The sequence below is a fragment of the Polyodon spathula genome, chromosome 1, assembly GCF_017654505.1.
Source record: "Polyodon spathula isolate WHYD16114869_AA chromosome 1, ASM1765450v1, whole genome shotgun sequence".
NCBI lineage: Eukaryota > Metazoa > Chordata > Actinopteri > Acipenseriformes > Polyodontidae > Polyodon > Polyodon spathula.
This window is the reverse complement of record NC_054534.1, coordinates 71820180-71842588: the sequence shown is the minus strand read 5'-3', so window position 1 is coordinate 71842588 and position 22409 is coordinate 71820180. Positions and strand designations below refer to the sequence as shown.

At 43.2% G+C, this 22409-nt stretch overlaps 1 long non-coding RNA gene across 1 annotated transcript; it reads right to left on the bottom strand.

Moving 5' to 3' along the window:
* Positions 1–1729: 1729 nt before the first annotated feature.
* On the bottom strand, positions 1730–19646 carry LOC121322084. Its single transcript, XR_005951004.1, has 3 exons — positions 19446–19646; positions 14662–14736; positions 1730–3267 (listed from the first exon to the last, which is right to left on the bottom strand). It is a non-coding gene; the product is annotated as an uncharacterized LOC121322084 (long non-coding RNA).
* Positions 19647–22409: the final 2763 nt, after the last annotated feature.

Below are 22409 nucleotides of genomic sequence, written 5' to 3'. Positions count from 1 at the left end.
TTTTATTTGTTTGGTAGGCCATGGTATATTTAAGGGATAATGGCATTACCAAGTCAATAAAGCCTGATACCAAGGTTCATAATTTCATTATTACAAAAAATGCCACAGCAATGCCATTATCACTATTATATTTACATCTTCATAGCTTATTATCTCTGTTTGACTGAAAAATTCTTTGAGAGCAGGGCACGACTGTCCCTGTGAATGTTTCATCAGTAAGAAGTGGTTTTAGAACAAGTGTTGTTAATTGATGTCAGCGTGTTTTATAATACAGAATATGTGTCCAGTGTAACTCCATAATATGTTTATGAGTCATGTGAGGGACATATTGTTTACACAAAAATGTGTGACAGTATTGTCCCCCACCCTCATAGGTGGAATGACCTTTTTCAACTACATGCAAGTCTTAGAAAGGGAAATCTACCTTTCCCAAAAACATACGGACAACACTGTTTTTGGAAATGGAAAATTGAAGTAAATTACATTGCATACATCCAGTCAGACAGGGTCAGCTGTACAAATTAGAACTGTGTTAATTACTTCTGGTCAGTTTGAATTGTAAGTGCTCATAGAGTTCAAAAAAAAGAGTTGTTCAACTCAGCAGTGTCTTCAGTTAATAGCACAGCAAAATGTGTAACAGACACACCACAAGCTGAGAGACAGGGTTTGATCACCGTACCAGGTGTGTGTGGATTCTGTTATGTATTTTGTAGTTGTTGAATAGCAAAGGGATTGGGAATGCAATTTTTGATAGCAAAATATGGTTGATATAATTAACCAGTGATTCTATTACAGGTTTCAGGTTATATTACTGACTCTACTTTTGACACTAGAGGGGGCTCAAATGACACACAGTGTCCTAGTAGCATTAATTAGGCTGCCTCATGAGTTATTTAAAAACTATTTATCAAAGTCTACGTTTTTATGAATACATTATAGTCTAATAGTCATATAACTGATTGCTGGCTTTTGAACTAACTGTTTCAAATAAATACATGTTAAACTTTATTAATAAAAAAAAAAAAATTAAAATGTGCAAAAAGAGTTTAAAGGGAACTGTATTGAACAGCCCATACACCATAAAAACATGTTTGCAAATCCAGAATCAGGACCATTGTTTAATTATTTAGAAGAATGTAGTACAAACAAATATATAATTATTGTGGTACCATACATGATATTTTGTTCTACTGTAATTTGTAGTACAAATATTTGATAGAAGAAAATAAAGGTAAAAGGTGCCCTGATATCTAATACATATTTTATTGGAGGTTGCTTCACATATATAATACAGTTTCTTTTTTATTTTACATGGGTGTGCCATTACAACTTCCATAAGTACCAGGGATGTAGTGGCTGGTGCCTCTGATATGTAACAGAATGTAAACAAACTGGACTATCAAAATTGGCTTTCTTCTTTATAATTAAAAGTAATGATAGGACTGTGGCAAAGTGGTTTGCAGTGAACAGGAGTATTGGTGATGTTATTACGAAACAGAAGACAGACAACAAAGTTCACGATCAGAATACGTTTGTTTTTATAATCCCGGCCTGGCGACCGCAAAGAATAATCCCAGGCAATACACAACAATGTGTATTGCACTGTTCCAACGAAGGGTTTACAGTCCTGAAATAATATGACAGTATAACACACACAAAGACACACACATGATCACAAGTCCACAGTGAGTGGTACTGTGCAAGTGGTAAAATACAATTTATTCGTGCACAGTGGTGAACTACATTTATTATTAGAGGTGGACAATTTAGTAGGAGGAATGCATGCATCTCCTCTATCAGATTTAACCAACATTTAGATCAGGGCTGGCCAAATTATAACTCAATCTTGCACTTACTCTGCACAGTACAGTAGTTGTTATCTCGATAGCAGCAAAATACACAAGAACAAGGGCAAACATTGCAGACAGAGCCTTACAGTTTTTGAGTAATTTTTATTGTGCTGTAGATCTACAGTGTATTAAATGTTAAATGTAACTGTGACGAGTCAAAGGGGTTTCGGTTTGTAATTCAGCCTCCAGGCAATAGAAGGCACAAAGCTAACTTGGGACTTCGCTTACCAAGATCACGTGACCATGACAGAAGTCACCTTGGTGAGGGGCGGAAGTGCGAGTATGTAGGTCCTGGTCACTCAAGTCAAGTGAATTGTAGCAACATTTGTCAGTTCGGGATTGGTGTTCCACTGACTACAGGGACAAGGCTTTGCATACAAAAGGAAACATGCTACTGCGTTCTATGAAAGCCTTTGAAATACAGGCAGGGTTATGAGGATAGGGGAGAGTAGTGATCAAGGAGTGTCTGTGCCACAGAGTTTGTGTGTGTGTTCTGTTAAACTTTTTTTTTTTTTTAATGTACTGTGGTCGATCCATAGAGGACTTAGAAAGTAGAAGGCGCATGGAGTTTTTTTTTTTTTTTGATCCAGCATTCCCTCCCTCACGCCTGTAATTTTTCTTTTGTTTTTTGTGTAACAAAAATAAAAAGATATTTTCTTTGTTTCACATACTTTCTGTCACAGTAACAATATTTTGTATGACTGCTGTATGTATTAAAGACTTCTGAGACTTTGTGGATGCCAAATGCACTGTATTTATTTTGAAAGGGATTACAGTACCTGCTCATGACAAGATGTAAGATATGTAAATATAATATACATGTTAGACCTGCAATATAACATTTAAACATGCATTCTCTAGTCTAGCACCAAAAGTCCAGTTCTATAAAAAGATTCATTTATATGAATAAGGATATTTGGCATGAGCGATATTCCATGCCGTACAAAACTCACTTGAGTCGTTACATCAGCTTCTTTACTGAACGCCAAAAGAAGCATCTGCTGACTGCTGAGGCATGCTTTTAAAGTGGCCAGCTTGTTTATCCTCAAGTCTGATCCAGGAGGATATTCAGTTGAAAATGTGTTAGTTGTTTCATAGTGATGTTTGAGGTTGATCGTCTTGTACAGACTACAGTGTATAAGTGATTTGTTGCAGGTGAGGCACAGAGGGTTACCACTGTTTTCAGTGAAAGCAAAATTTGCTTCCCATTCTGGCTTAAGCCTCATATTTTCATTTATTACTCATGGGTCGTTTGCTCAATGCCATTTTCTCCACAAAACGAACGAGGCGCACTTCATTATGAAATTTATTTTCAACTGCACATCCGGCTTTCATTCAAGGTAATCGAAATATGCATGTGCCACACCAACGGTCAAATTACGAAATGTCCTTGCAATGAATAGGCAGGCTTAAGAAACTGAAGAGAGAAGGGGAGAGAAGAAATAATAAACATGAATGAATACAGAGAACACAAATAATAAACCTGTGTTTATTTTAACTTTTTCTCTTTTCCTTTTTTTGTTTATTATTTCTTCAGTTCATTCGAGCCACAAAATGTGTGCTACCCAGCATTTCATCGGGAGCCACACTTGAACTGCCCAGCAGCTGCATGTGGCTCAATAGCCACGGTTTGGCCATCTCTGATCTAAATAGATGCCTTAGTTGTTTCATATCAAGGCTGTGCTAACTCTGGTCAGGGACTTAACTCATTGCCTTCTATAATGCACCTACCCATAACCCAACACAAACACAATCTACCGTCCCCATTAAAATAAAAAATAAAAAATATATCAACCATGCAGATTTGTTCTTAATGTGTTCTGAAGTTTTACCATTTACTGTAACATTATCGGTACTAAACAGTTGCTGCCAAAAAATAATTACACATTTATTATTAAGTTATAATAACAAACACATATATTATATGAAAACTAGATGAAACTAGTCTTTTGTTTGTCTTTTTAACTCCTTACTTATCATTTTCACAAATAAATTGTCTTTCCCCCCCCTTGAGGGGGTAAGAAAATCATATCTGTATATGTCCAAAAATCTGTATCTCACACTTGCTTAATACAAGCCATGTATAACAGTTAAATGCATGGTTTCTTTTGGATTTAAGGTTTGTATTTAACTCTTATGTTGAGACTGAAAATGCAATAGACATTTTCCTAATAGTTACATTTAGCTGTCTGCTGTATCTAAGTTATGAAGATATAACATTGTTTTAATTATCACTAAATATGTTTTTTTCCCCCCAGTTACTAGGTGTTACATCTATCAGTCCTTGCCGTACTTTGAAACCTTGGGTACCTTTTCTTCAAGCTGACATTTCCAGTGCTCCTTTGCAACCATTTTACAAGTGCTACAGTTTTACAGTGGTTGCTATTGGTAAGTTACAATTTTAAGTAGTATTATTTACACCATACAACACATACTTCATATTTTATGTAAATCATTGTGCTACTAACAGGAACATAAAATAAGTTGCTATAGTCTATAAACATATTTGAAATTATATTATGTATACTGTGCCAGTCAATAAATGTTGCTCACACACTGAGTTATATCAAAGCTATAGGTTGAGATACTGTAGATGCCATTGTATCCTGATAAAAAATGTAGCCTTTCCTATTAAATTTTAATTCTTCAAATGAAAAAGTAAAAACTCTAGATTACTTACAAGCACTTAAATCAGATGTCTTAGTTGTTTATGTCTTAGTAGTTTATGTCTGGCAAGCCAACAATTTGAAGTAAAAAAAAAAAAAAAAAACTTCAAGCACGATGTCAAGTACCTCAAAGCATAAATGTAGTAATGCAGTTCAGTGAAATAATCATAACCTCAACTGTAACTACTTGTTGTAGAAGGAGGCATATGTCAGTCATATATTAACGGAAAGAAGCCAAAACTTGGGAGACTACAATAAAGAAAAGTAAAATAAATGATTAAATAGCTGCTTAAAATATTAATTGTTGAAGAACCTAAACCTTTCTTCAAAAGATCAACCTGTGTGACATTTACTTGATTGATTTTCAAGTCAGGACTTTGACTGGGCCACTCAAGAACATTAATTATCTTCTTGTTCAACCATTCCAGTGTAGCTGTAGCTGTGGCTTTGGCTTTGTGCTTTAGGTCATTGTCCTGCTGAAATGTGAATTTCCTCCCATTTCAGAGTCTTGGCTGACTCAAACAGGTTTTCCTCAAAGATTCGTCTGTACTTTGCACCATACATTCTCCCCTCTATCCGGACAAGCTTCCCAGTCCCTGCTGAAGAGAAGCATCCCCATAACATGATGCTGCCACCACCATGCTTGACAGTTGGGATGGTGTTGACTGATGATGTGCACTGTTGGGCTTACGCCAGACGTAATGCTTGGAATTTAGACTGAAAACTCCATATGTGTTTTAAGATGAGACTTTGAGTAATGGCTTCTTTCTTGCCAGCCGTCCATACAGGCCAGCTTTGTGTAAGAACCGGCTTATTTTTCATGTGTGAACATTGACTCCCATTTCAGACACAGAACTTTGCAGATCTCTCAAGGTCATTGTTGGCTTCATAGTGACATCCCGAACCAGTTTCCTGCTTGCCCAGCTGATCAGTTTGGGAGGGCGACCTGATCTTAATGATGGACTTCACCGTGCTGAGAGGGATAATCAGCGCCTTTGAAATTTTCTTGTATCCTTCTCCTGCTCTGTGCCTCTGTACCACTTTATCCCTGACTTGTTTTGAAAGCTCCTTGGTCTTTATGGTTGCTTTGCTGGATCAATATGTGAGTTGCACCTTGAAAATCTTTGTATACTTGAGGGAAATTATCTACAAGTTAAACCACTCTGAGTACACACAGGCTGAAACCGTTACACAAATCTTGTGACCTTTCAAACAAATCATTTGCACCTGAGCTGATTTAGGGCTGCAGTAGAAAAGGGGTTGAATACTTATGCAACTGAGATTAATCTGTTTTTCTCTGTAGATCTTACTTATTTATAGTCTATATGCATTTTTAACTTTATCAATGTGGAGTAGTTTGTATAGCTTCTACATGTAAGGTCTAATTTGAAAGCGTCGTGGAGTACGCTCAGGTGCCAACAAAATGTGAAAACTTTGCAGGGGGGTGAATACTTCTGCAAACCACTGTATATATAATTCATTCATTCATGTTTGTATTGTTTAGCAATCTGTGAGAGCAGATGGATCTGGACTGGCTGTCATGTGCATGCGTGAGGTTGTAGGGGGTTTGGACACCCTGTGTATTCCCACTCTGTCAATGGCTGGGGGGTGGGACTAAAGGGGGTGAATGACTAAATAAAAGGGCATTGTTTTGTATCCTCTCTGACTCATAAAGGAAATATGACTTCACGGTGGAATCCTGATTCTCTGAAGTGAAACTGGAAACTGTGGAGCAGCGAGTCAGGGAGACAGTGCAGCAACTCCAGTGTGACACATAGACCTGGTGGTGCAAGCAAGCCACACGCCAGTTATTTACTTTGTCACTATCTTAGATAGTTAGTTTAGCAGGACTGAGTCGTCCCATAGTGTATAAGAAAGGATATAGAACAGTCCCTGTTTCTCGGGGCTTCCACCATTATAGGGAGCAATGAGCCACGGTTAAAAACCTGCACAATTTATTTTGTAGTTTTTCCTTAAAGTGTTTTGTTTTCCTTTTGCCTTTTACTTATTCATTTTTGATTAACACTTCTGTGTCTGTGATTAATGAAGATGGGGCACAATTACCATTGCTGGTAGAGTGCCCCCGACCTGTCACAGAATCACCTGCCCACTGAGCGTGGACTAATAAATCTGGGTGTCTGTGCTGGCGTTTCATAATTGAGCTTTGTGTCTGCCTTGTGTTTTTCCACACCCTTCCACAAGTGGTGTTTGTTGTGGGTTAACTGGCATTCCCAAGACACAGCAGTGCCCATTTAAAAAACAACAACAAAAAAAAAACAGAATGGATTTGGTTTGGGTTTGGGCGAGCTACCTACTGCCGCAGTTAACCAAACCCTGTCTGAGGAGAAGATGAGGGTCTACTCCACCCTTAAGAAGACTATCCTCAACAGGGTGGGAGACACGTCTGAAGGATACCATTGGAGACTCCGGCAGGGGAGGTTAGGTGAGACAGAACATCCCCATACACTGGCCCACCGTCTCCGTGATTATGCCATGGGATGGCTGGATCCCTGCACCAACTCCAATGATTGGGTTATGGAGTTGGTAGTGTTGGAGCAATTCTTGGACACTTTGGGACCAGTCCTGGGACTGTGGGTACAGAGACAGGGACCAGGAACCCTAAATGAGGTGGTGTGACAGAGATCAAATGATTCTTCTTGTTAGATCTCCCTCCCGACCTGTGAGGGCACTTTGTAAAAGGAACAGAGCACCCTTAATTAAATGGCGTGACAATTTATTCCTTAGGGTAAGTGGAAGTCGATCAATTAAGAAGGGGGCTGAGCTATGGCAACCAAGCTCAATGACTCGGATGGAAGACAGTGTGGCATCCGGGGATTGGAAGAGCAGATGCGCTCGTTAACCTAGGGGTCATGAGCGAGGGTATAAATAAGGGGGCGTAGTGTAAGTGATCTGTGCCTTGGTAAATGGTTAGTGTTTTAACCTACAAGGAGTCTGTGTTGCCATATTGTGAAACCGTGAATTTTGTCTTGTGTGTGTTAGTGTATTGTTAACTGTTGTCTGTTTGTTAATAGACTAGCAGTAGCATGATCCGGAGCTGGAGCGAAAGCCAGCACAAACCCGGACCTCACTTTCACACCTGCATTTCATGGAGAACTGTAATACACCACTAGCACTTATTCACTGTCACTAGGAACTGTGTTTGTGTTTTGTGTTAAGTGTTGGTGTGTTAATCTGGACTTCTGGTTGCGGATCAAACCCATGAGATTTACAAATACTGAGTGATACACGCCTGTAACAAAGTGCCCGCCCCTGTGTATATTATCTGTTATGTGTTGCGTGTGGTGTGTTTAAATGTTGGTGTATAGACATTGGTACACGGGATATAAACGGGTCTGTGTAACACGAGTGTTTAAAAATGTATATGTGTATTTAGGCACGAGGATTGCACAGCACTTCACGTGCAAGTAAAATGTAGTAATATGTGAGCACGGGGAATTGCACTTTATTAATTCACGTGCTGGGATTCAAGTGAATAATTAATTGGTAATTGAATCCCAGCACAATAGTATATATAGATGCACGTTGTCACATACTGCGGTTGGGTGTTCGGTGAGCGGAGAACGGGATTGGAGACGGAGGAAATAAGCAGCAGTAGTAGTAATGATAAGAGGGGAAAGTATCCGCTCACCGTGTTTGTCAGTGTCTGTGCGTGCACCGTTTTGTTAAGTTTAGTCTGTTTTCGTGTGTCTATTTATTTTGGCGTAGAGTGCCGTGTCCTGTGTTTTTCGTGTTTGTGTAAACCTTTTATTTGGTATTAAACCGGCGCCAACAGGCGTCTTCATCATTTCATTTCATCCGTTCTGTGTTTTGTGTATTTCATTACCTTTCCTGGTTCTGACGCCGCCCACTTCGGCCGTCTCTGTGACACGTGGTGTCCTGCGTGGGATTTAACAGCGCCTCCAAGCGTCAGACCAGGAGAGGTTTTTTTGTGTGTGGGAGAAAAAAAAAAAAAAAAAAAAAAAAAAGGGGGCGTCTTTGGATTACAAAAAAAAAAAAAAAAGAAAGAAATGGGGAGAAGCAGGAAAGACGATAAAGAGGTGAGGGACAGGGAGGAGGAGTGCCGCCTAAGGGCCAGACATCCCCGGCGATGTAACCAGTCCTTGCCGGGGTGCCTCCTCTGCAACCAGGACCATCTCTTTGCCAATTGTCCCTTCCGCTGCCCCTACCAGGAGGGAGAGGAGGAACTGCCGCAGGAGAGGAAGGTGAGGAGGTGGCAGAGAAGGGGAAAGGGGAAGAGGAAGGCAGAGGTCCCACCGCTGTCTCCACAGCCGCACCAGTCTCCTGCAAGGGAGGAAGAGCCGCACCAGTCCCCTGCAAGTGAGGGAGAGCCGCACCAGTCCCCTGTATCAAGGGGAGACTACACACCGCTCCCACCTCCACCACCAGGAGACTACACGCCGCTCCTACCTCCATGGGCAGGAGCAGAGCAGCAGGAGCTGCCTCTGCCTCCGCCACCTCCACCGGCAGGAGCAGAGCAGCAGGAGCTGCCTCTGCCTCCGCCACCTCCACCGGCAGGCGCAGAGCAGCAGGAGCTGCCTCTGCCTCCGCCACCTCCACCGGCAGGGGCAGAGCAGCAGGAGCTGCCTCTGCCTCCGCCACCTCCACCGGCAGGCGCAGAGCAGCAGGAGCTGCCTCTGCCTCGGCCACCTCCACCGGCAGGGGGAGAGCAGCAGGAGCTGCCTCTGCCTCCGCCACCTCCACCGGCAGGGGGAGAGCAGCAGGAGCTGCCTCTGCCTCCGCCACCTCCACCGGCAGGAGCAGAGCAGCAGGAGCTGCCTCTGCCTCCGCCACCTCCACCGGCAGGGGGAGAGCAGCAGGAGCTGCCTCTGCCTCCGCCACCTCCACCGGCAGGGGGAGAGCAGCAGGAGCTGCCTCTGCCTCCGCCTCCTCCACCGGCAGGGGGAGAGCAGCAGGAGCTGCCTCTGCCTCCTCCACCGGCAGGGGGAGAGCAGCAGGAGCTGCCTCTGCCTCCGCCACCAGCAGAGGGTGAATGCCTGCTGGGTCCCTGTCCACCAGCAGAGGGTGAATGCCTGCTGGGTCCCTGTCCACCAGCAGAGGGTGAATGCCTGCTGGTATCACTTCCCCCACCAGCAGAGGGTGAATGCCTGCTGGTATCACTTCCCCCACCAGCAGAGGGTGAATGCCTGCTGGTATCACTTCCCCCACCAGCAGAGGGTGAATGCCTGCTGGGTCCCTGTCCACCAGCAGAGGGTGAATGCCTGCTGGGTCCCTGTCCACCAGCAGAGGGTGAATGCCTGCTGGGTCCCTGTCCACCAGCAGAGGGTGAATGCCTGCTGGTATCACTTCCCCCACCAGCAGAGGGTGAATGCCTGCTGGTATCACTTCCCCCACCAGCAGAGGGTGAATGCCTGCTGGTATCACTTCCCCCACCATCACGAGGAGAGGAGCTGGAGCTTCCTCTGCCTCCACCTCCATCAGGGGGAGAGGAGCAGGAGCTGCCTCTCCCTGCACCACAAGGGCCAGGACTAGATGCTGACGGTCCTCAGCAGCCCTTGCATAGGCTGCTGAGGGAAGCACGGGGAAGAACCTCCCGGCTGCAGTGGCCGAAAAGAGGTCCAACACCCGCACCCCAGCTTGTCCTGACTGCCAGCCTCGCTTCGCCCAAGGATGCCAGCCTCGCTTCGCCCAGGGATGCCAGCCTCGCTTCGCCCAAGGATGCCAGCCTCGCTTCGCCCAAGGATGCCAGCCTCGCTTCGCCCAAGGATGCCAGCCTCGCTTCGCCCAAGGATGCCTCTGCATCGCCTGGGGTTGCCCGCCGCTCTGCATCGCCTGGGGTTGCCCGCCGCTCTGCATCGCCTGGGGTTGCCCGCCGCTCTGCATCGCCTGGGGTTGCCCGCCGCTCTGCATCGCCTGGGGTTGCCCGCCGCTCCGCATCACAGCCGGAAGTACTGTGGCCGGAACCCCACGAAGGGGAGCTGCCAGCCACGCTGGAGACCGCCAACCCCAGCAGCAGAAGGAGGAGGGGGAGGAGGTCTGGAGACCGCCAACCCCAGCAGCAGTTTCGCTGCCGGAGGAGGGGGAGGAGGTCTGGAGACCGCCAACCCCAGCAGCAGTTTCGCTGCCGGAGGAGGGGGAGGAGGTCTGGAGACCGCCAACCCCAGCAGCAGTTTCGCTGCCGGAGGAGGGGGAGGAGGTCTGGAGACCGCCAACCCCAGCAGCAGTTTCGCCGCCGGAGATCGTGGGGGAGGTCCGGAGACCTGCTCCCTCTGCAGTTTCTTCCCTGCAGGAAGAACGGTGGTTGAAGCCCCACCAAGGGGAGCTGCCGGCGCCGAAGGAGGGGGAAGGTCAGGAGACCACACCCCAAGCAGCCTTTCCGCTGCTAGGACTACCCTGGCAGGAGAATGCTACCCTGCTGACAGCATTACGACCTGTGGGCCCCTGGAAGCCTCTGGTCCTGGCCAAGGACTTTGGGCGGGACTTTTGGGCTTTTAAGGGGGGAGGTGGCCATTGAGGCCATGTGTGCTTTGCACAGGAGGGGGTATATGTAACAAAGTGCCCGCCCCTGTGTATATTATCTGTTATGTGTTGCGTGTGGTGTGTTAAATGTTGGTGTATAGACATTGGTACACGGGATATAAACGGGTCTGTGTAACACGAGTGTTTAAAAATGTATATGTGTATTTAGGCACGAGGATTGCACAGCACTTCACGTGCAAGTAAAATGTAGTAATATGTGAGCACGGGGAATTGCACTTTATTAATTCACGTGCTGGGATTCAAGTGAATAATTAATTGGTAATTGAATCCCAGCACAATAGTATATATAGATGCACGTTGTCACATACTGCGGTTGGGTGTTCGGTGAGCGGAGAACGGGATTGGAGACGGAGGAAATAAGCAGCAGTAGTAGTAATGATAAGAGGGGAAAGTATCCGCTCACCGTGTTTGTCAGTGTCTGTGCGTGCACCGTTTTGTTAAGTTTAGTCTGTTTTCGTGTGTCTATTTATTTTGGCGTAGAGTGCCGTGTCCTGTGTTTTTCGTGTTTGTGTAAACCTTTTATTTGGTATTAAACCGGCGCCAACAGGCGTCTTCATCACTTCATTTCATCCGTTCTGTGTTTTGTGTATTTCATTACCTTTCCTGGTTCTGACGCCGCCCACTTCGGCCGTCTCTGTGACAACGCCGCTGTATCACTTCATCATTATTATTTACAGGTGTTCGCCCTTGCACCTGGAAATCATTCTGTCTGTTTTTGTATCTGCTCTACACTGCATGCATCTGTGATCAGGAGATACCAGTCGGCTGAGCCCGCTCCCAGCACCGCAACCTACAAGTCTGCCACCTTAGCACCAGCGCCCCGCTGGGGGAGGGGGGTGGATGGACACAGCAGCCATTTAGACAGGCTGTGGTTGCGGGAGCTCCCGGTCCGCAAACTAGGGGGGGGCCTGTTCCTATTACAAGAAGGGTTGAACTCATCAAGGCATAAGTGATTGTTGGGATGGGTTAACATTAAATGCATACATGGAGATATTCTCATCTACCCTAAGTTCTGGATAAGATTACAGATTTGCACTGTAATGACGCACGTACAGGCAGACTTGGTTCCTCAGTTGCCACAACTCATTATGTTGGGGCGGGACTGCCAGCAGTTCAATGATTGGGTAGTTGATTTACCCATTGGTAAAGAAGGAGGAAGTAATTGGAGATATCTTTCCTTTCCGTGACCAGACTTGGTTTTGTCACAGATTTAAACCCAAAAAGACAAAAAGGGAATGCTGGGCCTCTAAGAATGAAGGCTGACAGTGGAGGGAGTCCGGTCATATTCGGGTGGGGGCAGTTGGTGAAGGTTCTGGGGGGTGGTGAAGGAGCAGCACAGAAGCCTGGTCCTTCCACCTCCGCTTGGGACCGACCTGATCCTGAGTTGAAGGCCATGAGAGCTGATTTTTTAGCTTGCTCCCATGACTTTCGACTCAAGCAAGGACATGACGATACAATGGGTTGGCTATTTGATTAAGCAGCTATGGTTAATGGTTGGGTGAATGAGCCCACTTGTGTCGCCATGTATTCCACACTTTGAAATTGACCATGATCTACTGTATCGGGTTGATAAATTGCATCAGATTGAGGAGGTCCGTCACCATTGCTTGTCCCTAAACCTTTTAGGGGGGATTTATTGCATCTGGCTCACACTGTTCCCCTGTCTGGTCACTTGGGCAGGGACAAAACTAAAGCAAGACTTGAGGCACGGTTCAATTGGCTGGGGCTGGATGGCGACGTGAGGCGGTTTTGTGAGCAGTGTCCATAGTGCCAAAGTGCCAGTCCCAGAGCTGTGCCACGAGCCCCCTCTTGTGCCATTGGCACTTGTGAAAGATCTGTTCAAGCATATTGGGGTAGATATAGTCGGATCGCTGAAGCGAAGTTTGTTGGGATACACTCACCTGGATTACACAATGCTTTAGCCAGAGGCCATATCACTTCACTCTGCTTCTGCTAAATCTGGCGCCAACAAGTTTGTTAAAGTTTTCTCCCGAGTGGGGATACCCCAAGAAATGTTGATCGACCAAGAAACCAATTTTATGTCACAGCTGGTACGCGATTCATGCAAACTTTTGGGGATTAAAACTATCAGCACATTAGTTTATCACCCTCAGTTTAATGGTTTGGTAGAATGTTTTAATAAAACTCGATGCATAGATTTATTGAAAGTGATGTGTGCAACTGGGATAAGTTTATTTCTCCCCAGCTCTTTGCAATTAGAGAGGTACCACAGGTTTCCATAGGGATCTTCCCGTTCGAGCTGATATATGGGCAGAGACCCAGGGGTGTTCTCGATCTCGTCAGAGAAATGTGGGAGGAACAGCAGGATAATTCGACTAACACGGTCCGGTCTGTGCAGGCGTCTTGAGTCTGTAGGTCAATGGACTCATGACAATCTGCAGCAGGCATAACACAGACAGGAGACCAATTACAATAGAGGGGCCCACTTGGAACAAACTGCTTCTATTATTACCCAGCTCTGAGTCTAAACTCCTGGCAAAGTGGCAAGGACCCTTTGAGGTTACACGCCAGGTTGGGAAGGAGAATTACGAGATCTGCCAGCCAGGCCGGATGAAGGAAAAGCACATTTAACACGTGAACCTCCTGAAGTCCTGGGTGCAACGGGAGACTTTGTCAGAAACACTGACAGATGATATCACAGATTTGGGACATGATCTTTCTGTCTTGGTGAGGATGGGGTCGGTTCAGGTTGGAAGTAACCTGACACAAAGACAGAAACGTGAGGTTCACAATCTGGTGGCTGCTTTTCCTGACATGTTCTCTCCAGTCCCGGGGTAGACTCGAGTAGCCCATCATCATATTGAAAGAGACCATACCGCATACCTGAATGTAAAAGGCAGGTAGTGAAAGCAGAGATTGAGGAAATGCTCAAGCTGGGGGTTATAAAGAGTCTTTTAAAACACCCAAGATGCTTTAGGTCACCAAAGAATACGCATGAAGTGGCACAGTGTTCAGTATATTCTCTTTTCATGAGAACGATAAACTTCCAGGATTATTAAGTCCTAGCTAATTGGAGGATGACTGCATAGCTACCAGCCGTAAACCGTTGTCCACACTCCTTTCTTTTTTAGAGGGGAGAAACCTTAAGGATAAAAGAGCAGCTGCTGCAAGGGACCCAAAAAAAAAACATTTAAAAAAATGCAGCACTGTTTCACACAAGGTACAAGTTTTACTGTTAGTTTTTTTTTTTTTGTTGTACTTCTTATAAACATACTACACACAAAAAACTGTACATCAATCAAATGTAATATTTCTAATACAGTGTATAAGCGCTGCGTAAATTTCATTAAATAAAATTATTTGTGAAATATTCATTTCCACTCTGCAATATGCACTTGCCATTTAATAAGAGTGTAATACAGGTTATTTCATGGATACCTTGTTAGCATGCAAGAACTTGTTAATAAAACATCTGGCTTCGCCCTCCCGGTCACCCTCTCTGCATTTTGTTTTAATTAGTCATTTAAAATAATCACCACAAAGGCCTAAAGGGAGTTTTCAGAATTTAGTTTTACAAAATTAATTTTATTGTTAAAAAAACAGTATCAATTGGCTTAATACTGCACTGTAGCAAGCCAACACGAAAGCAACAATTCAAGTCTTACCTTTTACATTTTGAATAGATGTTTCCGACAGACCATCTTTAGTACCTTCTATTATTCCAAGAACCAGTCTATAAACTGAAACAAAATAATTTAATAGAATTGAAGTTTCAGAGGATATAATGAACTTGCAAACCTCAGATAAAGTATATAAGAGTATATAAGAGTTCATGCATTTACAATGGTACCGTGCCTCATTTATTTGTGTTTACATTATACAAACTTGAAAGCTGCACAACTTAAATATATTTTGTTCTACGTCCAAATATGTTTAGATTATAGATTCTTGGTGTTCCAAAAAGCATTGTTGGTATGACAAAATTGGATTAAATCTAACAAAGGTAAGAGGCTTTACAATGTACAGTACCTATAGAAAGTCTACACCCCCTTTCAAAATGTTCACGTTTTGTTGCCTTATAGCCTGGAATTAATCTATAGTCACTGAGCAGTTTTGCCATGTGGTTGGTGTCGAAACCCAGGCATGGATACAGCGCCACCCTGGAAGCTGCCGTAAAACTGCCTGTGGATTTTGAGAACTCCCTGATCTCTGCCAAGACTGGCCTATTCATCGTTTCTTTACCACAGAGCAGCTGAGTACCGACTCCTCTCTCAGTTCCACCACTACCGGGACTACACCAAGACCTCCTAAACCACTGACCCCAATGGGCAACCTTACCTCCCCATCATGGAGGCCAAGGTTGGCCCCCCCAGCTGGGGTAGATTTGCTGTCCCTGCCCTGTTGCCTTACCAGCAATGGGACAGATACGTAACGTCAGCTACTTTTGCCCCTCCTATTTCTTTCAGATGCCAACAGTCAGGACACATCACCAGGTTATGCCCATCGGAAATGGAGTGTGACGTGGCAACATGTTATTTGGCATCAAAAGCGGGTAAGTGTTGGGGAAATGGTTGGGTGGGGCCTATATTGTTGATGTAATTATAGGAAAAGTGAAAACCCATGCACATTAGTGGACACAGCAGACCTTAATTCGAAAGGCTATCTTGGACGGTGTGTTGTGGCAGCCACAAGGTCAGATGACTACCTCCTGTACCCATGGAGACATGGCGACATATCCCATACTAAAAGTGTATTTATCAGTGGGTCCGATCAAATGTCACCTGATAGTAGGGGTAGCGGAAAGGCTACCACATCCAGTAATTCTGGACCAGGACTGGCCAAACTATAATGAATTGGTGAAATTAATGGCAGCCCCGGTCACACACATAAACCTAGCCAAAAAAGAGAAAGGAAAACCGATTTACAACGGTATGTTTTCCCCCACTTTTTATCCTAGAAAAACTAAAAGAGACAGACGGATTGAAAAATTGGAGGGAACATCAATGAGACAAGGCTGGGGTCTGGTCTGATAGTAGCAAATGGCAATTAAAGGGAGTTGGCATGCAGTGTGACCGAACGGGCAAGGTTACTGGGTCATACAGGGCAGAGGCTACTCCAGCCCCTCGTTTAAGAGATACAAATGGCAAAATCGTAGATGAAGAAAAAAAAAATAGCAAATATATTAAATGATTACTTTTCACAAGTTTTTACAAAAGAAGATACTGACAACATGCTCCACATGTCATCCAGTTCCTATCCAGTTTTAAATAACTTTAGCATAACTGAGGCAGAAGTGTTAAAGGGACTAGGAGCTCTTAAAATAAAGAAATCCCATGGGCCGGATGAGATCCTCCCAGTAGTACTCAAAGAAATGAAAGAACTAATTTACAAACCGCTAACCAAGATCATGCAGCAGTCTCTTGACACAGGGGTGGTACTGACAGACTGGAAAATTGCAAACGTAATACCGATCCACAAAAAGGGAAACAAAACTGAACCAGGTAACTACAGACAAGTAAGCCTGACTTCTATTATATGCAAACTTATGGAAACTATAATAAGATCCAAAATGGAAAATTACCTATATGGTAACAGGGTCCTGGGAGACAGTCAACATGGTTTTAGGAAAGGGAGATCGTGTCTAACTAACTTGCTTGATTTTTTTGAGGATGCAACATCGATAATAGATAATTGCAAAGCATATGACATGGTTTATTTAGATTTCCAGAAAGCTTTTGACAAAGTCCCGCACAAAAGATTAATTCTCAAACTGAACGCAGTTGGGATTCAAGGAAACACATGTACATGGATTAGGGAGTGGTTAACATGTAGAAAACAGAAAGTACTGATTAGAGGAGAAACCTCAGAATGGAATGTGGTAACCAGTGGTGTACCACAGGGATCAGTATTAGGTCCTCTGCTATTCCTAATCTACATTAATGACTTAGATTCTGGTATAGTAAGCAAACTTGTTAAATTTGCAGACGACACAAAAATAGGAGGAGTGGCAAACACTGTTGTAGCAGCAAAGGTCATTCAAAATGATCTAGACAAGATTCAGAACTGGGCAGACACATGGCAAATGACATTTAATAGAGAAAAGTGTAAGGTACTGCACGCAGGAAATTAAAATGTACATTATAAATATCATATGGGAGATACTGAAATCGGAGAAGGAATCTATGAAAAAGACCTAGGAGTTTTTGTTGGCTCAGAAATGTCTTCATCTGGACAATGTGGGGAAGCTAAAAAAAAGGCTAACAAGATGCTCGGATACACTGTGAAAAGTGTTGAATTTAAATGAAGGGAAGTAATGTTAAAACTGTACAATGCACTAGTAAGACTTCGTCTTGAATATCGTGTGCAGTTCTGGTCATCTCGCTATAAAAAAGATATTGCTGCTCTAGAAAGAGTGCAAAGAAGAGTGACCAGAATTATTCCGGGCTTAAAAGGCATGTCATATGCAGACAGGCTAAAAGAATTGAATCTGTTCAGTCTTGAACAAAGAAGACTACGTGGCGACCTAATTCAAGCATTCAAAATTCTAAAAGGTATTGACAGTGTCGACCCAAGGGACTTTTTCAGCCTGAAAAAAGAAACAAGGACCAGGGGTCATTCAGAACAGAAAATAGGAGGCACTTTTTTACACAGAGAATTGTGAGGTTCTGGCATCAACTCCCCAGTATTGTTGTTGAAGCTGACACCCTGGGATCCTTCAAGAAGTTGCTTGATGAGATTCTGGGATCAATAAGCTACTAACAACCAAACAAGCAAGATGGGCCGAATGGCCTCCTCTCATTTGTAAACTTTCTTATGTTCTTATGTTCTTAATATACCGGACATGTGGGACTGAAGTACGGACCTAGTGTGGGACCAGAAAAACATTCCACACTGGTGCACACTTGGGGCCAGGTCCGATCTATTGAAGGCAAGTATGTTGAAGGCGCTGGGCTGCTAGCATATCCACATTTCATTATAAAAGGGCAATTGTTATATAGGGTGAACCCTGCCACGGGCACAGGACAGCCTGTAATGCAATTAATGATTCCCTAGTCTTATCGGTCATGAGGCTTGTGCATGACATCCCTTTTTCGGGAACACTTTGGAGTTGGGAACGTATATTAGCTCAATTTTATTGGGTAGGACTTTAAAATGATGTGTCAAGATATTTAGCCACATGTCTAGACTGCCAGCAAGTACGCCCCGTCCCTTTGGTCCCACTGCCAATTATTTCCACCGCCTTGACACATTGACAGGGACATTGTAGGCATATATGCATATATTAGTGGTAGCTGATTATTAGAAGCAATTCCATTGAGGTCTACTGTGCATCTGCAATAGCCAAATAAATAGTGCAGATTATAGCCAGAGTAGGGTTCCCCAAAGAAATATTCACTGATCAAGAACAAACTTCTTGTCTCAAAGATTACAGCAAGTGTACAAAATACTCAAAGTACGTCCCATCCAACCTCTGTTTGTCATCCAGATTTTAAAGCAGATGCAAGATGGTTTGTGATTCAAGAGCAAAAATATTTGGCAATGCTTCTTCTCTTTTGCTGTGAGACAGGTGCCGCAGAGTTTGACAGTGTAGCGTCAGAGTGGGTCATAATATCATTCTGTGTATGAAATTAACAGAATTGCAATATACAGAGGGGGGGTCCTAAGCCATTCTTGGTGTCTACTTAGTTTCTGGTCCCCCACTGACAATGAATGCTTTTAAAAATAGTCGTAAAGTAAATACTGGACAAGTGGTCTATCTTCACCAGCGCTGAATAAATCCTGTGGTGCCGGCGGTGTCTTTCAAAAGTGCATTGAATGCCTTGACACTACTGAGAGAGAACAAGACTCCTCATAAATACAGACAGAGGAGAACAGCAGACCAATTGAGAACAATGGGCCGTTTCAGAACAGCAAGTATACAAAACACACAAACTATCCAATCACAGGGGTGAAGAGAGAATTATAAACATTCAAACAGGGCTCCTAACACACAAGCTTGTCTCTAAACTTTGACAATCTAAAGACCCAGTCTGTGACCGGCTTGAATATATTTCAAAATGCTGCAGTGTATTGAAATAAACAGTTAGCGCATCATAGGGGTTGATTTAATCGGCCTATAATGTGGCAGGATTTTTTTTGAACATTTTACAGCACCAGGGACTCCCTCCTGAATCAACAAGGCCAAATTACAGATTCACACTTTATTTAAAAACTGTGAAAATGTAAAATTTGCCAAATTTCTTAAATTTGGCATGATCTCTAGAATGCATACCCTACTATGTATTGAAATAGCATTAATCAACATCACACCGCAAATCATTCTGCATTTAGTTTAAAAATACAATTCTTTGAATTATGGGGAATGGGATCGGGTCAGAATAAATCAATGACATTCTGCATTATGAGTTTTTATGCCCTTGAACTTTTGATAGAAGCACTGCTTGACTACCTGAATTTCACCTGGTAGCAGCTGGAAGATTTTCTCTGTGGTGCCCCAGCAGTACTGCGCTGGGTTGGGCAGCTTTGCGGCTTGGACAAGCCCTTCCAGGACTGACAAGCACAGGCCTGGGTACTGCAGCCTGTTCTCTGCTGCAAAATGCTGAACTGCCAATGCCTCCACATGTGACTGCAATTTGTCATCAGGGATGTGTTTCACCTAAAGGGAAAGAGACTTTTAAAGGTAGCCTCTTGTTTTTAGCTAGGAAAAGAAGAACCTGGTAATTTAACAAATCAGTAAAAGAAAATACATAAAATAAAGCTATTGCTTTCAGAATGAAATCATGTGTGGTAATTGGAAGCACTTAATTGTTATTTTAGATTTTAATTTCACCAAGTGATTCAGGAGATTTAAGCAATTTATAGATGATTTCAAGCAATTGGTAAGACTTCTTAATGTATTTATTTTATATATTAGAATCGATCAAATAAGTAATACATTCAAGTAAATTCAAAATAAGTAAGCAGGACAATAAATCTCTTGAAATAATGCAATAACTTGGCTGTAACACAGTGTGTTACTTACACTGGCACTGTAAACAAGAGGTGGTGTCAGCCACATTCCTGAAACATAGAGGCACTCCGAGATGACCTGGATTGGATCACAGCTAGCTCAATGCAGTATTGATGGATGTCTGCACCTAAGGCAAAATACAAATAAAATGTTAACTTAAATGTTGATTGCTATGAAAGCTTGCTTTGGTTTTGTGCACGTTTCACCTTTACGCAGATATAGTGTCTAGTCTCTTATTGGCTGTTTGAATATTAAAATCATTACATATCTATATATTGATAGAATATCATTATACAGTACAACCCCCAAGCAAGAATGTGTAAGAGTAAATGTACAGGTTAAAAACATTTGTAAAAGTTTGTGTCACAAAGCCAATCAAAATTTGTCCAGAAATTAATGAAAGGTGAAGGAGTTTTTTTTTAACATGTAAATATAATCTTTTTACATTTTAACAGGAATACAAATGTGAGTTTATATTTACACTGAACAAAAATATAAACGCAACATGTAAAGTATTGGTCCCATGTTTCATGAGCTGAAATAAAAGATCTCAGAAATTTTCCATAAACACAAAAAGCTTATTTCTCTCAAATTTTGTGCACAAATTTGTTTACATCCCTGTTAGTGAGCATTTCTCCTATGCCAAGATAATCCATCCACTTGACAGGTGTGGCATATCAAGAAGCTGATTAAACAGCATGATCATTACACAGGTGCACCTTGTGCTGGGGATAATAAAAGGCCACTCTAAAATGTGCAGTTTTGTCACACAACACAATTCCACAGATGTCTCAAGTTTTGAGGGAGCATGCAATTGGCATGCTAACTGCAGGAATGTCCATCAGAGCTGTTGCCAGAGAATTGAATGTTCATTTCTCTACCATAAGCCGCCTCCAATGTCGTTTTAGAGAATTTGGCAGTACATTCAACTGGCTTCACAACCACAGACCACGTGTAACCACGCCAGCCCAGAACCTCCACATCCAGCTTCTTCACCTGCGGGATCGTCTGAGACCAGCCACTCGGACAGCTGATGAAACTGTGGGTTTGCACAACCGAAGAATTTCTGCACAAACTGTCAGAAACCGTCTCAGGGAAGCTCATCTGCATGCTTGTCGTCCTCACCAGGGTCTTGACCTGACTGCAGTTTGGCGCCGTAACCGACTTCAGTGGGCAAATGCTCACCTTCGATGGCCACTGGCACACTGGAGAAGTGTGCGCTTCACGGATGAATCCTGGTTTCAACTGTACCGGGCAGATGGCAGACAGCGTTTATGGTGTCGTGTGGGCTAGCGGTTTGCTGATGTCAATGTTGTGAACAGAGTGCCCCATGGTGGCGGTGGGGTTATGGTATGGGTAGGCATAAGCTACGGACAACAAACGCAGTTGCATTTTATCGATGGCACAGAGATAGTGACGAGATCCTGAGGCCCATTTTCGTGTCATTCATCCACCGCCATTAACTCATGTTTCAGCATGATAATGCACGGCCCCATGCCGCAAGGATCTGTACACAATTCCTGGAAGCTGAAAATGTCCCAGTTCTTCCATGGCCTGCATACTCACCAGACATGTCACCCATTGAGCATGTTTTGTATGCTCTGGATTGGCGTGTACAACAGCGTGTTCCAGTTCCTGACAATATCCAGCAACTTCACACAGCCATTGAAGGGGAGTGGGACAACATTCCACAGGCCACAATCAACAGTCTGATCAACTCTATGCGAAGGAGATGTGTCGTGCTGCATGAGGCAAATGGTGGTCACACCAGATAGTGACTGGTTTTCTGATCCATGCCTCTACCTTTTTTTTTTAAGGTATTTGTGAGCAAATGATGCATATCTGTATTGCCAGTCATGTGAAATCCATAGATTAGGGCCTAATGAATTTATTTCAATTGACTGATTTCCTTATATTATCTTTGAAATTGTTGCATGTTGCGTTTATATTTTTGTTCAGTGTATTTATTTATTTATTTTAAATTAAAAAAAAAAACATATTCACTGGTTATCACAATAAAATGTTTCACATTTTTGGTAAACATTTCCCTACATCAGATTTAAAATAGCACCAGTCCAACCGTTTATTTGTAAAGGAAGAAACACTCAACTGAAGACATTTTTGCGAGTGGCAATGTGATGACAGCAAATACTTTTTCATTGTAAATCACTAAGCATAACTGGGCTAAACTAGCCTATGCTGTACAAATATAATAATGTTGAGATTGTATCCAATACAATAACTGTACTCTACTGCCATCAGCTATCTGTCTTTTGAATAGCTCTGTCATAAAAGTTTAATGACTCATGCTAAAGCTGGATGGAAAAAACCCTGGGGCTAGACTTGTTTGTACCTGTGATTTGAAATAAGCGAGGTACAGACTAGTTTAATCTGTTACTGGTT